The 17297-nt window shown below is 29.9% G+C and overlaps 1 protein-coding gene across 3 annotated transcripts in view; it reads left to right on the top strand.

Annotated features, from left to right (window-relative positions):
• mrj overlaps positions 1–17297 on the top strand; it is a 160481-nt gene that overhangs the window by 82770 nt on the left and 60414 nt on the right. For all 3 annotated transcript variants that reach the window (XM_065511271.1, XM_065511269.1, XM_065511272.1), the window contains one exon: positions 2878–2916. The gene's annotated coding sequence lies outside the window, so the exon portion shown is untranslated. The remainder of the gene's footprint in view (positions 1–2877; positions 2917–17297) is intronic.

Genomic DNA, 17297 nt, shown 5'->3' with positions numbered 1-17297 from the left:
ACCGATCGACTTAGAATCACTTTCTGAGTCGATTAAGCGATGTCCGTCCGTCCGTCTGGTCGGCTGTCTGGCTGGCTGGCTGTCCATGTAAACCTTGTGCGCAGAGTACAGGTCGCAATTTTGAAGATATTTCGATCAAATTTGGTACATATTACTTTTTCGACCCAAGGACCAAGCCTATTGAAACTGGCTGAAATCGATCCACTATTTCACCTAGCCCCCATACAAATGTCCTCCCGAAATTGGACTTTATCGGTCATAAATGTTTAATTTATATATGTATCTCCACAAATTCCGCTCCAAATAAGTTTTATATACACAAAATTCATGTCACCAAATTTTGTTACGATCGGTCCATAATTAGTCATAGCTCCCATATAGACCCGCTTCCGAAAATCACTTTAACGTGCATAAATCGCTTAAAAATGTTGGTAGACACACAAAATTCAACATAGTTAACTTTAATATAGACATAAATCACAAGACCTAATTTCATGGTGATCGGTCCATAATTGGTCATAGCCCCCATATAATCCCACTTCCAAAAATCACACAAAAATATAAATTATTGAAATTTTAAAAGATTTTTTTTTTGCTCTTTTACTTTTACTAGTGTAGGGTATTATATTATATGTCGGGCTTGACCGACCATGTTTTAGATGGAATTTTGTAAACAATAAACAGCTGTTACGAACAAAATCAATTATTGTGAATGAAAAGTTCATGGGATTATCACGATAGCAATTTTCCCTTCAAGGGAAATGGATATTTCATAGGAACATAAATTTCACATCTTATTGCCGTTAGGGTTCTTTATTTCGAGCTCGTGCGAAATAGTGACTAAATTTTTAAAACCCAAAAATAAAATTACTTAGCTATCGCCACTATGGCTATCATAGGGAACGCTACAGGCGAATTGATAGCTTTCTTATTGTAAGAATGGTATGGTTCCATTTACCGTTTTGGCGAAAATAAAATGATTGCTTTAGATAATTCCAAGGCGTTCAACAGGAGGTCAAAAGTAATTGATTTTGGTAACTTCTCTCGATTTATTATCCAGCTTTCTCAGAGATCTCACTACAAGCCGAATTCTGGAAAAGGGAGAGGTTAATAACCAATTGCAATTTCTGAATTTTAAAGTTATGGAGAGATTTGTTTGGGACTCAAGGTAATTTAAGTTATTTTCATCTTGTTTTGAAACCTCTATTTTTATCAAGGGCACATTTCTACTCATTCTTTGTGTAAAATAATAAACATACTACTTTCGTAGTATGTGTCCCCTAACACAAAATTACCGTCATAATTATATACGTAGCCATCACCAGTATCTTCTTATTGGAAAGATGGTATCGATGGTAAAGATTGGGGCAATGAAGCAATGCACAGCGGGGCAGAATCAAATCAAAAAATCTGTCATTTCTAAACGGCTGGTCTGATCGGCGTGGGCGTAGACAAGGAGTATTCGAGTAAGTTATTAAAATGGACCAAATTTTATGCCGACCGTACCAGCCATTTAGAAATGCCCGATTTATTTCCAAAAATTTGATTCTGCCCCACTGTGCAATGCGTGAATCAGAATTCTGTGACAATCCCTGAATGGGGTTGTAAGAAAAGAGTAGATTAATTCAGCTATATTAATGTTCTGTATGAAAATACCGTGTGAAAGAAGCATCTGTTTTTTAACTACGGCGAAGGAAATACTTTACTCCATCTGATCTTCTCACTATTTACTCCACATATATCCAATGGAAAAGGGATACAACTGTCTTGTACGGGAGGGTGATCAAAAGTATATTTTAAAGCTTGTCGACTGAGTAAAGGAGAGGGCATCAAACTTTATGGATTCGCTGTAGCATCGTGTATTTTACTCCTCTATCGATACTTTGTATAGAATTGGTTCTGCTGAAATTAGGGAACTAGGTCCTGCTAGCAGACTATCCTTTATAAGTCATTCCTTTCACGTTCCAACGCAATGCATTCCATGATTAGGGGTCATCCCCTGAGTGCTGGCAAAAGAAAATAATTTCTAAATGTCTTTTCAACAAAATTATTCTTAAAGAAAATTGGGCTGGAGGCATTATTGGACCATACTAGGGTTGGCATTAGAATAAAAATTATTCGAATAATCAAGGAAAATTTTTTTTTTTCGAATAAATAAAATTTTCAGTTTAGAATAGAAATTATTCTATCAAAAATTGTCGAATACACTTCTAAATTTAGGCCCTAATTTTGTAAATCACGTCACAATTGGAAAGCAAAAACAAAATTTTAAAAATTTGTTTTTATTTTATATACAAATTCTTAACAGAACAAACGCACCAAAATTCAAGCGTTGATTTGCCTTTCATAATTTGAAAACTTTGTATACCTATAAAACAAAAACAAATTTTTAAAATTTTTGAAATTTTGTTTTTGCTTTCCATATAAATATCACTTTGGTGACGTGATTTACAAAATTAGGGCCTTATTTTCAAGTTAAAATTTAAAAAAAAATTTAAATATGTATTGATGAAATATCTCAAACACGACCAGCTAAAATTTTGTGAATTTTTGTAATGAGTGGTGGTTATCCAGCACATTATTTTATTTAGTGAAGTAGGTACAAGTTGGTTATTAACTTTAGACCATACTTCTGTTGTACTTTATGATTAAGTATAAAATAATCCAGATCTTCCAGAAGTTTCGCAAACATGAAATAGTACTAATCGCATTTCAAATTTCGATTTCGTAATTCGATCTAGGAGCGGAGCATGACCCAGACTTATACACTAATTATTAAAATAAACAATTCTACTGCATATTATCTTGAGTTATATAAAATAATAAATAATATTTTCTAATAATTGTGCTTACTAATTTTTATTTCTTTTATTGCAGATACAACCAAAATAATGACTTATACCCTTTTCAAATAAGGTAAGAAAACTCAAATATTCAACACAGCCACATGGTTAGTGTTACAAATATTTTATTCGGACGTAAACTACGTACTACAAATGCGACATAAACAAAACACCTGGATAACAAGTATGAATTTGTTTGTTGCTGTTACAGTTTTCGTTTCAATTAAAACAAATTTTATACCGCCTGTCAGCGATTAAAATGCCACTGTCATAAAAAACCCATTCAAATGTGTAGCAAACACGCTGTCATGACTAAACAATTAAATAAATAGATACATACTTATAAATAAATTAAAAAAATAGCAAGAAAAACACACAAAAATTTACTGTAATTTACGGAAATATTTCTTTAATTTACTACAACACAGACACTCCCCTCTTGAACCAGAACAGATGGAAAGACAGACACAACAGGCAGACATTTTTGTAGTCACAATTATTTCTTTATTGTCCATTTTGAATGTGTGAATTCTTGAAATATTTCCAAATAAAGATTTCATTGATGATGTTGATTGAGGAACGAAAACAAAAATAAAATCAGAATACAAAACAATTTTCATATTTTTACAACGTGCTATAATTATTTGCACACTTTTTGTTATGCAAATACATATATATATGTATATGTATAGACGTATAGACACAGATAATCCTACAAACAGACATTTCAATGGACAGACAGTCAGACAGACGTTCGGTCATAATTCTCTCTATATAAATTTCTTTGCTTTTGACGCCATTTAATAATAGTGACAGGAAAACAAGATAAAAACCGACCAAAATCAACAAAAAAATAACAAAACAAGAAACAGAATTTATTTATATCCACGAACACACATGGCTTTTGCACTCTTGCCCATCGATGTCGACGTTGGCATCGACTTCGCGCCACCAGCACCGGCATCGTCGTCTTATACATATGTATTTGTTTTTAAATTTCCCACCTCAAATTCATTCAAAATTTCATTTAAATGGTCAAATACACATGTATTCAGTCGTTTGTTCCGTAAATCCGCTGTATTTTTAATTAGTGTTTTTCTTTTTATAATAAATGCATTATTCGAATAATTTATTAAAAATCTTGATAATTACTTTTGGTTTATATCAACCCTTACCGTTAAGCTACCGTTACCGAAATAACTGCGATTACCTTTACCGCTAAATTACAGCAATTACCGTTACCAATATTCTATAAATAACACTGTTGAGTAGATCATTTTTGTAGAATAAACTTATAGTCCAGCTGGTCTGGATTTTTTTACAGAGGGTCAAAGTATTAGTGTTTTGATCAAAGAGAACATTATACTAACTGAAACAAATGTTGTAAGTAAAGGCCTGAGAGAATTCTTATTGTCAGATTTATATTGTGGAATTTTGTGGGGATAATTTTTGTGCAAGATCTTAACCCTCTATCTCCTATCTTTAGGGGTCAATTTGACCCTTTTTTCCAGAAAATAAAGTCCTTTCAAAAATGACATATTCTACGACAATTTTTGCCGGAAAATTTCAGTGTGGATACTAAAGTTGTAAATAAACCTCTTTACGCTTTATTTGCAAAATTAAACGCCACCTCGGGTCTCCCATTTCCAATCAAAAATTCTTAATTTGTTGGACAATGTAATTTGAAATTATAAAAATTAACCCCCATATTCATATACAGTTTTTATATTTATCAAAGGTTTATAAAACAAATTTTGTATGGACATTTTTATACCCTCCACAACCACAAGTGGTGAATGAGGGTATACATAAGTTTGTCATTCCGTGTGTAACATTGAGAAATATTCATCTGAGACCCAACAAAGTATATATTTTCTTGATCCTTATGAAATTCTAAGTCGATTGAGAAATGTCCGCCTGTGCAAAACACGCTCACGTCCAAAATAAGCAAACAAAATTGGTAGACTTGCAAAAAAATATGTTTATCGTTGTCCTAAGCAGTTTGGTATTGAAAATCAGCAAAATCGGTTCAGTAGAACCAGAGCTATGAACGAAAATGTGAGACAACCTAAAAAAAAAATTGACAATTTTCACATATTTTTGGTTATTTGTGTAAATATATTGCAGATAATACCATAAAACTTTACACACGTTATTTTTATAATAAAAGGACTAACTCAAGTGAAAATTATAAGAATCGGTTCATGATTTCTCCTAGCCCCCATACAAATTTCTTCCCGAAATATGGTTCTATGGTCTATAAATGCCTTCAGAATTGCAGTATCCATACAAAATTCAGCAACAATAAGTTTCGTGCTAAAAGAAATCACAACACTAAATAGTTGTGGATCGGCCCATATCATATACAGTTCACTTCCGAAAATCACTTAAATTAGCACAAATATCTTATAAATATCGCTATTAAGTTGAAATTCGTCATAAATAATCCCCATATATACCAAAATCGCTATACCTAATTCTATGATGATCGGCCTATAATTGGTTATAGCTCCCATATATGTATATCTACCTAAAAAATATGTATTCAGGTGGAGGGTATTTAAGATTCGGCAAAGCCGAATATACCGTTCTAACTTGTTTTTTATAAACCTCTTAGAAATTTAAAAAATATGGGGATAAATATTTTGATTTTAATAATTGAGTTTATTGAAATCTACAGTATTTAAAATATGTATAATAGAATACCAACTTTGTCAACTTATTTTAAAGTTTTTTAAAGTTTAATCTAATTCAGTTTAATCTAATTCAGTATTACAGTTATCTATATGGGGGATTTCATGTCAAGTGAACCAACTTTTGAAATCGATGTCTTCCGATCGGGATGAAATTTGCACCAAGGTTAGCTCTATTGGATAGTAACTCAGACACAATTTTTCAACAACATCGGTCGAGAACTCTCTGAGTTATAGGGGGTAAAATTTTGACAATTTGGTCAAACAGGGGTTTTTTCTTATCCATGTAACTTATTACCTATTGTTCTTAGCAAAATGTGTTCCAAATAGTATAGATAGCTATTTCTTCGATCTTTCGAAAAAAAATATTTAAAAAAAAAAATAAAAAATTTTTAATATTTTTTTTCCGAAATCAAAAACTTTTTTGACTTTTTTTTAAAATACGCTATTTTTTTTTATTTTTTTTTTTTCTTAAAATAAAGTTTAGATATTTTCCTTGAACACCTACTTGGTCGCTTAGTGGGATGCGAGTGGGATATCTATCAAAATAAATATTTTGTAACTCAAAACATAAAATTTTTGACTTTTTTTGCAAAATCAAAAACTTTGTTGACTTTTTTTTTTCAAAATGGACCCTTTTTTAATCTTTTTTTTTAGGTCAAACAAAAGCTTAGATATTATCCTTGAAGACCCTTTTGGTCGCTTAGTGGGATGCGAGTGGGATATCTATCAAAATAAATATTTTTTAACTCAAGACTTACAATTTTTGACTTTTTTTTTTGCAAATACGATTTTTTTTCCAAATGGGCCCTTTTTTAAAATTTTTTTTGTAGTCAAAAGAAAGCTTAGGTCCATTCCTTTAAGATATTTTTAGTCCCTTAGTGGGATGCGAGTAGGATATCTATCAAAATAAATATTTTGTAACGCAAGACATACAATTTTTTAATTTTTTTTTGCAAAATCAAACTTTTTTTCCAATATGGGCCCTTTTTTAATTTTTTTTTTTTGCTCAAAAGAAAGCCTAGGTCCATTCCTTTAAGATATTTTTAGTCCCTTAGTGGGATGCGAGTGGGATATCTATCAAAATAAATGTTTTAACACAAAAATTGTATGTCTTGAGTTACAAAACATTTATTTTGATATATATCCCACTCGCATCCCACTAAGCGATCAAAACCATCTTAAAGGAATAGGCCTAAGCTTTCTTTATAGCAAAAAAAAAAATTACAAAAAGGGCCCATTTTAAAAAAAAGTCAAAAAAGTTTTTGATTTTGCCAAAAAATCAAGATATACAATTTTTGATTTTTTGGCAAAATCAAAAACCACAAGTGTATTCTTTTTAGTACTTTTTCTATATTATAATGGTATTTTTTTGGTACTTATTCTTTATTCAAATGGTACTTTTTGTAATTTCTTCACCAATGAACCTAGAAACATTAAATAAAGGTTATACGGACCCGAGTGGGTGGGCAACTACAAGTGGGTGCTTTTTGGTACTTTTTCTATTTTCTAATGGTACATTTTGAATTTTCTATAATATAATGGACCTAGAAATATGAAATTAAGCGTATATGGTCCAAGGTGATTGAAAATTCAAGCGGATACCTCATGGTACCTTTTGTTTATTCTAATGGTACTTTTTTTAATTTTCTATAGCAATGGACTTAAAAACATGAAATTAAGCATACATGGTCCTAAGTGAGTTAGAATTCTAGGGGAGACTTTTTGGTACTTTTTCTTTATTCGAATGGTACTTTTTGTAATTTCTTCACCAATGAACCTAAAGCCATGAAATTAAGCTTATATGGACCCGAGTGAGTGGGAAACCACAAGTGGGGGATTTTTGGTACTTTTTATATATTCTAATGGTACTTCTTTGAATTTCCTATAATAATGGACCTAGAGTTTCCAAAAAATCGAAGAATTTCAAAACCGCGGTTTCGGTTTTAAAAAATTAAAAACCGATCTGTTTCGGTTTTGTGATAATTTATTAAATCTTAAGTATTATAGAAACAAAATTAGTTGATAATATAGGAAATGATATACAAATCTAAAATTCAAACTTGACGGGTTATGGTTTAGTGAATGCGAATTTAAAAGTGATAATCAATGGTACTATTTCCTTATTGCAATGGTACTTTTTGAATATTTTATAATAATAAACCTAAAAATTTAAAATTAGGAACACATTTTGCATTTTCTATAATAATAGACCCAGAAATATGAAATTAGACATTTACAATTAGATTCACAAAGTGAGACTTGATAGTACTATTTCTTTCTTCTAATTGGGGTGGCGAAGCGCTCCGGGTCAGCTAGTTAATGATAATGACGTTACTCTAATAACAGGAAATACCTGTTATTGAATTGTTAACCAACCTTAGTTTTTATTACCCACTGTTATGTAAATCGAATCCGCTTTCGGTTTTTTAGCAGTCACATATTTTGATGTTTTGTAAATTGAATCCACATGATTACTAAACTGTGTAATGATAGATAGTCCCCCTGTTTCTATAAATCGAATCCGATCTAGCTTAATTTGGGAGCAGTCCTATGTATATGCGCAAAAAGTCTTATAAGCCTAATCAAATTCCCCCTATTCTTCTGTGTCGCCCTATACATCTGAAGTTTCAACAAGTTCAAATCGCAGATGCCTTGCTAATCTTCACGATAATAATCATCCCGATATTAATGTGCCTGTGTCTACAAAATTCCACAAATCATAAACCTATTGAGTCCTAACCGCGAAAATATCTTAAGTGTATAACAAACTTTACTGGAGACGTTTTTTTTTCGTGATTGTATTTTCGATATTTGGTTATAATGGGTTAATGAAGTCCAAATAAAAATATAATATTTTCTTAATAGATATTGTCCAACAGTCTGCAAAAAATCTGAACTTTAATATTAGAAGCTACGCTAACAAATGTTTTTTAAGAAATAATTTTATACAATGTTTGACCAATAACAAAATTTCCTCGAAATTGCAAATTTCAAATCGATCTCTCATCCTCATTTAGTGTTTATTAGAATTGAAAAGTGCAATATTTTTGAATGACGGAGTTTTCAAGTGGCATATTTTTGATTCTAATTGAGATATTGACTTGAATTCTTTTTTTGTAAAACTAAAAATTTAACTTCTCTAAAAATAGTTCGAAATAAATAAAATCAAATTGCAATCCTATTAAAATTTTGATATAAATTTTAGTTTTAGAAACTCAGTAAATATGTAATAAAATCAGTAAATATGTAAATAAATATTAACAGAACTCAATGAAATTTTCAACATTTTTGTTAAATTTGTCATTCTAAATAACAAAGTTTAAACAACTCGTCAAAAGATCAAAACGAATACCGCAATTCCTAAAAATTTAAGCGAAAATCCCAATATGGTATTTTTACAATTTTGCCCAAAAGGGTCCACATTTCCTTCGGGACTGGGAAAATACTTTAGGTCCCAGCTTGGGATTTTAGAACATGTGGGCCAAAGTTGAAATTTTGATAAAAAAATAGGTTAAATTCCAAAGGGCGAAGGTGCGACATATTCGAAAAATAAGACATGTTTTTTATACCAAAATATTCTCCGTAAAGATACCTTAAAGAAAGATATAAAATTGTTATATGTTCTTAAAGAAAGTTTATTTTTAATAAAAAAAGAGTTAAGTCACTTTTTCGCCCAAAAAATCAAATATTTTTTTTAATAATTAAATTGAAAATCATTTATTTTTGGATCCATAATTGATATTGCTCTGAAACTAACTAACAAAAAATATTCAAACCATTCGGTTCAAAAGTACGACCTATATTTTTAAAAAAGCGGACCAAGGTATGGACAAATTTTAAAATTTAAATTTTGAAATGCCTATAACTCGGAAATTATAAGATATAAATAGCACACGCAAGCATGTTTTTCCAAAAATATAAAAATCTTGAAAATCGGATGGGAAACAAAAAAAATAGCACATGTTTAAAAATTTTACATTTCGAAGGTACCCTATTTTGAGCCTCCATAGCACCGCCCATTTTAATAACTTAAACTCGAATACTCCTTGGCTACGCTCACGTAAAATTTTATTCCGATCGGACCAGCCGTTTAGAAATGGTAGATTTATTTCCAAAAAATTTTGATTCTGCCCCACTGTGTTTTGTTTGATCCAAAATTTTACTTAAATTCATCGAAATTTCGTAGTACCTCTATGCTACCGACATCGAATATAATGAACCGCGTGTCTTTACTTTAAATTTAGGCCGTTTAACTGCAGTAATAAATATTAAACAAATCAACTTAAATAAATCTTGCCACTCGAATAATGAAAAGCACGAAATTCTGCAGATTTCGCACTTGATTATTTTTAAAATTTTTCATTGCTGCTACAATATTTGTTTTTTTTTTTTTTTGAATGCCGGTGCTGATGCCGCTAATGTACAAGTACTTCTGCTGCGCCTCTTAGTTTTTGCTTGTTTTTCGTTTAAAAATTTATTTTTAAAAATGTTTTGCTTTGCACCCCACTTGTGAATTTTTTGGCTAAAAATAATAAAAATATTTTTGTTTTGTTTTTTTTTTTATTTGTCCAAATTGCTCATTATGACTGTGGTCTTCGTAATGATGAATAATAAAGGTGATTAAAATGTATTAACATTTATTGGCTCTTTGGATTTGGCCACAATTTGAATTTAATGTTGATTTGATCGTTTGGAAAAGTATTAAGATTTTAAATACATTTTAAATAGTTTTTTTATTATTGAATTTGTCTAATGTGTGAATATTTTTATTTTTGAATGTTTCTAAATTTAGAAATTATTGTGTATTTTTTTTTTTGGTTGTATTCATTCTACACGTAAATATAGGAGTACAGATGTTTAGATTTATAAAAACTTTATAAATATACAAATTATTTCTGGTAAAAAATTAGCTGGTGTTTCTTAAATTTTGTTTATGATTTTTATAAAATACAAACATTCAATTTAATAACATACAATGACTTTTGCAAATTTTTGAAATGGTTTCCAAAATGTTTGGATATTGCATAAAACTACACATTAAATAAGTTTGTTTATGTCAGACTTTTAAAACAATTTGGTTGCAAGCAAATGCTTGGCATTGAATAAAATTTGTTTATAGCTTTGCAAGTTTGTAAGCATAAGCACTTTTTTGATTTTATAGCACCAAATGCAAGAAAGTGCATTTTTACCCTTGACGTATTTTAATTTTATAGAATTTGGTTCAATTTGATAAATGCAATATATTTTGCAATGCTTTTTTAAATATAAAGCACAAAAATGTTATTATCTTCTAGGATATGTGATAAATTCTATATAATTTGTTATCACAACCGATTTCTGTATCATGATCCGCTCCGTCCCGTGTTAATTCATCCTATATATCATTAACTCCAATACTTTTTTTAGGAGGAATATTTTTCCTATTTATTTATGTAACTTCATTAGCTTCAAATGCAATATTTACATTTTCTTCTACCCAACACAGTGTTAATATTCGATTGATTACTCTCAATTTCATACATATTTCTATTACCAAGCACTTTAATGAAAGCTCTACTATCGATGTCGCTTGAATATATTGGCCTCATAGATTTCTACTTCACAGTGGGGCAGAATCAAAATTTTTTAGAAATAAATCTGGAATTTCTAATGGGCTGATAAAATTTGACGTGGGCTTAGCCAAGGAGTGAGTATTCGAGTTAAAATATTGAAATTTAAAAATATAGGTCGTACTTTTAGACCGAATGGACTCGAAGTTAGAAAACTAAATTACCAATAATATACAAAAGATTTCAGAGCAATATCAATTATGGATTCAAAAATAAACGATTTTCAATTTAAAAATTGTAAATTGTTGGTATTTTTGGGCGAAAAGGTGACTCTTTTTATACCCTTCACCTTCGTGAGAAGGGTATACATATATAAGTTTGTTATTCCGTTTGTAATTTCCACAATAAAATTTTCCGACCCTATAAAGTATATATATTCTGGATCCTTATAAGTAGCGGAGTCGATTAAAGCCATGTCCGTCTGTATGTCTGTTGAAATCAATTTTCTGAAGACCCCAGATATCTTCGGGATCCGAATCTTCAATAATTCTGTCAGACATGCTTTCGAGAAGTTTCCTATTTAAAATCAGCAAAATCGGTCCACAAATGGCTGAGATATGAGGAAAAACCCAGGACAACCTCGATTTTTAAATATTATTGGCCTATATCTGGATTACTAAGTCATTAATATAGACAATATGGATATCTAATGATAGATATTTCAAAGATAACACCATAGTAAGTTGGACCTACAATGGGTCAAAATCGAAAAAAATGTTTTTGACACGATTTTTTTCAACCAAAAATTTTTTTTTAAAATTTAAAAAAAAAATTTAATTTTTTTTCCAAAAAATGAAAAAATACAACTTTTGAAAAAAACTAAATTTTGTTTACCTAAAAATATTTAAAATTTATATTTTAAAGTGTAATTTGGTGAGGGGTATAAAAAAAAACTTTCTTTAAGAACATATAACAATTTTATGTTTTTCTATAAGTTATCTTTACGGAGAACATTGTGGTGTAAAAAGCATGTCTAATTTTTCTAACCCTTCGAAATTTGACCTATTTTTTATAAAAAATTTAAAATTTGGGCCACATGTTGTAAAATTCTAAAGCTGTGATCAGAAAACGGAAAGCTGCTTTGGAAACCTTGATGTGTTCCCTATTTATCCCCAAAGTATTTTCCCAGCCCCTAAGGAAATGTGGACTCTATGGGAAGAAATACAATTTTTGGGATTTTCGCTTAAATTTTTATGAATTGTGGGATTTCATTTGACCTTTTGACAAGTTTTTTTTGACACTTTGATATTTAGATAGAATGACAAATTTAAAAAACCTTGAACATTTCATTTAATTTTGTTAATAAATAAAGATTTTATTATATATTTATTGTGTTTCTAAAACTAAAATTTGTATCAAAATTTTATTAGGATTGCAAAATCCTAATCTAATTGAGATATTGCAATATATCAATATCTCAATTAGATTAGAGAAAAAAATCCCAAAAATGCAACGCAAGCTTTTTTGTTTTATGACAAAAACAAATATATTTTTAGATTGCAGGCCTTCGGCCGTACTCAAAGGTTTTATCCTCTCAGATAATTTCGAAACATAGAAATCTTTACAGGACTAAGCCGGTTTTTCAAATACCCCACAGGAGAAAAACCTCGTCAGTGCTTAGAACTCATACCTTCAAGGATAATATTCTAAAAATTAGCTCATAAAAAGTACATCTGGTCCGGACCCTACATGTTTTAAACTACGAGTACAAACATGGAACACAAAATTTCCATTTGTAGTTTTGTTTTTAATTTGGCGTTTATGTTGCGAAGTCTATATTTATTTATTTATCTATCTATCAAATGTATATTTCCAAGTGTTCTGTCATTATTTATAATTATATTTTTAGTTTTTTTTTAATATATTTTTGGCAATTTTTATTTTTATCTGAAGTCGATAGTAGTACTACAGATGTTTATCAGTGGCTGGTTGTATGAAATGAGAAGATTTTAATTTCTTTTTTGTACATTTATAGCCACAAATTAATTAAATGAGAAAATAAACAAAATATAAAATTCGTATATTTGAATGTTTTTTAATTTTAATTACATTTATTTCGGTTGTCTATTAATTTGTTTATTGCTGATGCTGAACATACAAACAAATAAAACCGAAAAAAAACAAATAACAACAACTACACATGTACTATTGTTTGTAAATTAGGGGGTAGCAAAAATGATATCCTATGCCATTTTTAAAAAGAAAGAAAATTGTATACGTACATCGGGAAGTTCATGACCACATGCCACTGTATTTTATTGCACTCCAACATTCCACATTTGCGGCAGGTCAATATATATTTCTTCGTTCAAATCAATTTTTCTAATAGGAGGTATCATGGCGATTTAGTTAAAATCAATGGACAAATGAGCCTAAACTGTATTAATCTTTTATGATTTCGATAATTTTGTTATTAAGAGTCAGTATAATCAGTACATAAATAGCTGAGATGTTTATATCAAATGAAAGATATTTCAAAATCCAATCATCTTTTATATATATAGTATATAGTATACTAAATGGATAGGACCGATTTGATATTTAAAAAGTTACTTGCCTAATCAATATACATACAATATTTATGTACGTAATCGTATGTACATCAATAACATTTTACCACAACAACTAAAAACAAAAAATAAATTATTATTAAAATGTTTTAATAAAAATAATTTGTTTAAAAATACACTGCATTTTAATTTAATGGCTGTTTTGTTCGTGTGTGAGTTTGAATTCGCTCAGCTATTAAAGGATTTGGATGTGATCGTTAGTACATATGATGTTGCCATCTCACAGTGGTGCCATGTTAGAAATATAAATGTTTTCTAATCAATAAACACAACTTGGCATATAATACATACAAGTTCTTACTTGTTTTCTATGTATTTTCGTCAGTTTTTAATTCCCGGGATTCCCGACTAAAAATCCCGGGAATCGAATAGTGAAAAATTGGCAAAACTTCCGGGAAATTTGTACCGGAAATTCCCGGTATAAAAACCCTAGTCGCAAATGAAAAATGTATATACCCTTGCCACCCATGGTGAAGGGTATAAAAAACGTTGACATTTTTATCCGAAATCAAATACTTTTTTGAAATTTTTTTTAAAAATGGTCCCTTTTTTCTCCAAAAAATGCTTAGATATTTTCCTTGAAGACCTATTTGCTCATTTACAATACCAAACAAATCCTATCAACAGAGAGTATTTCCTAGCTCCTTTTGGGCCCGATCGTGTTTTTTGCATTAATTTTGAAAAAAACATTAAATATATCTTAAAATATTGGAAAAGAAAATTTGATTTTGCACAGTAGTGTAATTAAAGTAACAGTGTTAAAATTTCAAGTTTTGTTACGATTAAACCCGGAGAGTCGAAGTTCTAGATTTATTAACATTTGCTATTATTTATTTAAATCGAACCCATTGTGCATCTATCCATGTGATCTATGATGCATTTATAAATGTGTGTGTGTCTGCTCGTGTTTATTTGTATCTGTGTTTGTGTGTGTGAGTCCGTCTATAAACGTTCTTTTATTTTCATTTCTTCTTCTTAATTCCGGTAAATTGTGAATCATTAAGCAATAGAGCGCAATTTAATTAAAAAATATTGTGTGTAGTTTTTTTTACGACTTTGATGATGTAGATAGATAAAAAAAAATAAACTATAAAATTAAATAAAGAAAGAAAAAAAACGTGTTGATTGTGAGTAAATTTTACTCAATACGAGTTGAAACAAACAAGCAACAGACAAACTAAAACTACTCGTAGTAGGAAACTTGATTTTTATGATAAATTATCTTTTATTCAATTTTATTTGAAATGTTTAATAACTGAATGTTGTATGTTTGTTATTTCAGTAATACTTATTAAAAGTACATAGTTTAATGGTTGGCAAATCCAACATATTTGAGAGGATAAAAATATACACAATTGGTGAATTCACAAGGTCTCCTATCATGTCATATTGTCCTAATATTTCACGACTCGGCGGCTCAGCTTAACCGACTCTTAGGCCTCAATTCCCTTTATTTAAATTAATATTAAAAACCTGTGATGTGCCTCCCGGCGTCACTGTGTTTTATGGGTTTCTCATATTCGGGATGTCGATATTTCAATATTTCTTCGTTCAAATCAATCGTTATAAAAGGAGGCATCGTGGCGATTTAAATAAATATGCAAAAGCGTCCATAACTAATGACCTTGCATGATAATCCAGATCCAATAAAAGTTGTGCACATGAAATATTTCAAAGGAGAGACCGAAAATAACTCGTCCATGTAATCAAAATACCCAATTTGTGATATAATAATAAATCACTCAAAATAGTTATAATATGATTTTTAACCCTAGACCACCATTGTGGGGAGGGTTATTGCATTTATGCTGATGTTTGTAACGTATAACGACTCAGAATCACTCTCTGGTCTCCGTCCGTCCGTCTGGCAAAGTTCAGGTCGCAATTTTTAAGATATTTCAACAAAATTTAGTGCATATAACTTTTTCGGCCAAGAAATCTTTCCATTATTTCACCTAGTCCCTATACAAATGTCCTCCCGAAATTGGACTTTATCGGCCATAAAAATTTAATTTATATAAGTATCTACACAAATTTCGCTCGAAATAAGTTTCATATATACGGAATTCATGTCACCTAATTTTATGATGATCGATCCATATTTAGTCATAGCACCCATATAAGACCCACTTCTGAAAATCACTTTAACGAGCATAAATATCTTAAAAATGTTGATATCCAAATAGAATTCGACAGAAATAAGTTTCATATAGACATAAATCTCACGAGCTAATTGCATGGCGATCGGTCCATAATTAGTAATATCTCTCATATATGTAATTATAGCTTCAAAATAATTTTCCTCCACTACAAAGGTTAACCGGAATAAAAGACCAATTGAGCCCTCAAGATATTGACTGATAGTGAATTCCTATACTTAATTATTAGCAGAACCAAAAATTTGTATCTTTAAAAATATATTCGTCCATACGACTATTCATTTGAGAATAAGGTTTGTGACCAATTTGAGATTAAATATTAGATAAACTCCCCATATTGTTGAGATCTTTATCAAAACATTATGAAATATTTTACATTTCGATATCTAACATGAATGTTTACACGAAAGATAACGTAGTGGAGTTATATAAGCGTATATATCAAACAGATATACAGTGAGCCTCAGAAGTGTACACCAAAAAATATTTGATTATTTTATAATAATGAAAATCCTAAAATTAATTCATCGATTAAAATTTTAATGTTTCGTTTTGTTGGTGATTGAGTTGAATAATAGATTCGGTTGTGAAAAAAAAGATTTAAGTCGGACTATAATGATTTTCATGATCCTATAAAAATCAAAAAATTCGCGGCTGTGTGTAAGTAATGGCGAACTTTAGATTAAATACACTTGAATTATGTTTCTCAATTATGAAGGTTTGCACATCCCTGGCGTGCTTGTACATACATTACTGAAGAATAAAAGAAACAAATTCATTACAATTAAAATGAAATTATGCAATGCAATGCAAAATATAAAAAAAATGCAAATAAACTTTTGAGCTTGAACTTGAAAAATTAACAACAACAAAAAAATAGCTTCTTGTGCTTCCGTTTAACAAACAAGGGGTAATTTAAATTGATTTCATGGTGACAGTTGAAAAAATCAATAAAGTAAATTATGATATTTTGAACGAATTATAAATGACAGTGCAGAGTGTTGTCTTTCAGTAGTAAACCGCCAGAAGGGAAACATGATGTGAATTTTTATTTAAATTTCTTGTACATATTTTTATAAGTTTGTTATTCCGTTTGTGATTTGTACAACAATCCTTTGCGAATCTGTATAAAATATATATATTCTGGATACTTATAGATATTGGAGTGGATTATCGATGGCCAATCTTATCTACAAAGAAACATCTGGTATCAATATATCAGCTATATTCTGAAGTATATGCAAAAACCCTCGACTATCTCGATTTTTATACCCTTCATCTTCGTGAGAAGGGTATATATAAGTTTGTAATTCCGTTTGTAATTTCCACAATATAATTTTCCGACCCTATAAAGTATATATATTCTGGATCCTTATAGATAGCGGAGTCGATTAAGCCATGTCTGTCTGTCTGTTGAAAT

The sequence above is a fragment of the Calliphora vicina genome, chromosome 5, assembly GCF_958450345.1.
Source record: "Calliphora vicina chromosome 5, idCalVici1.1, whole genome shotgun sequence".
Classification (NCBI taxonomy): Eukaryota; Metazoa; Arthropoda; class Insecta; order Diptera; family Calliphoridae; genus Calliphora; species Calliphora vicina.
This window is presented reverse-complemented; position numbering and strand designations above follow the sequence as displayed.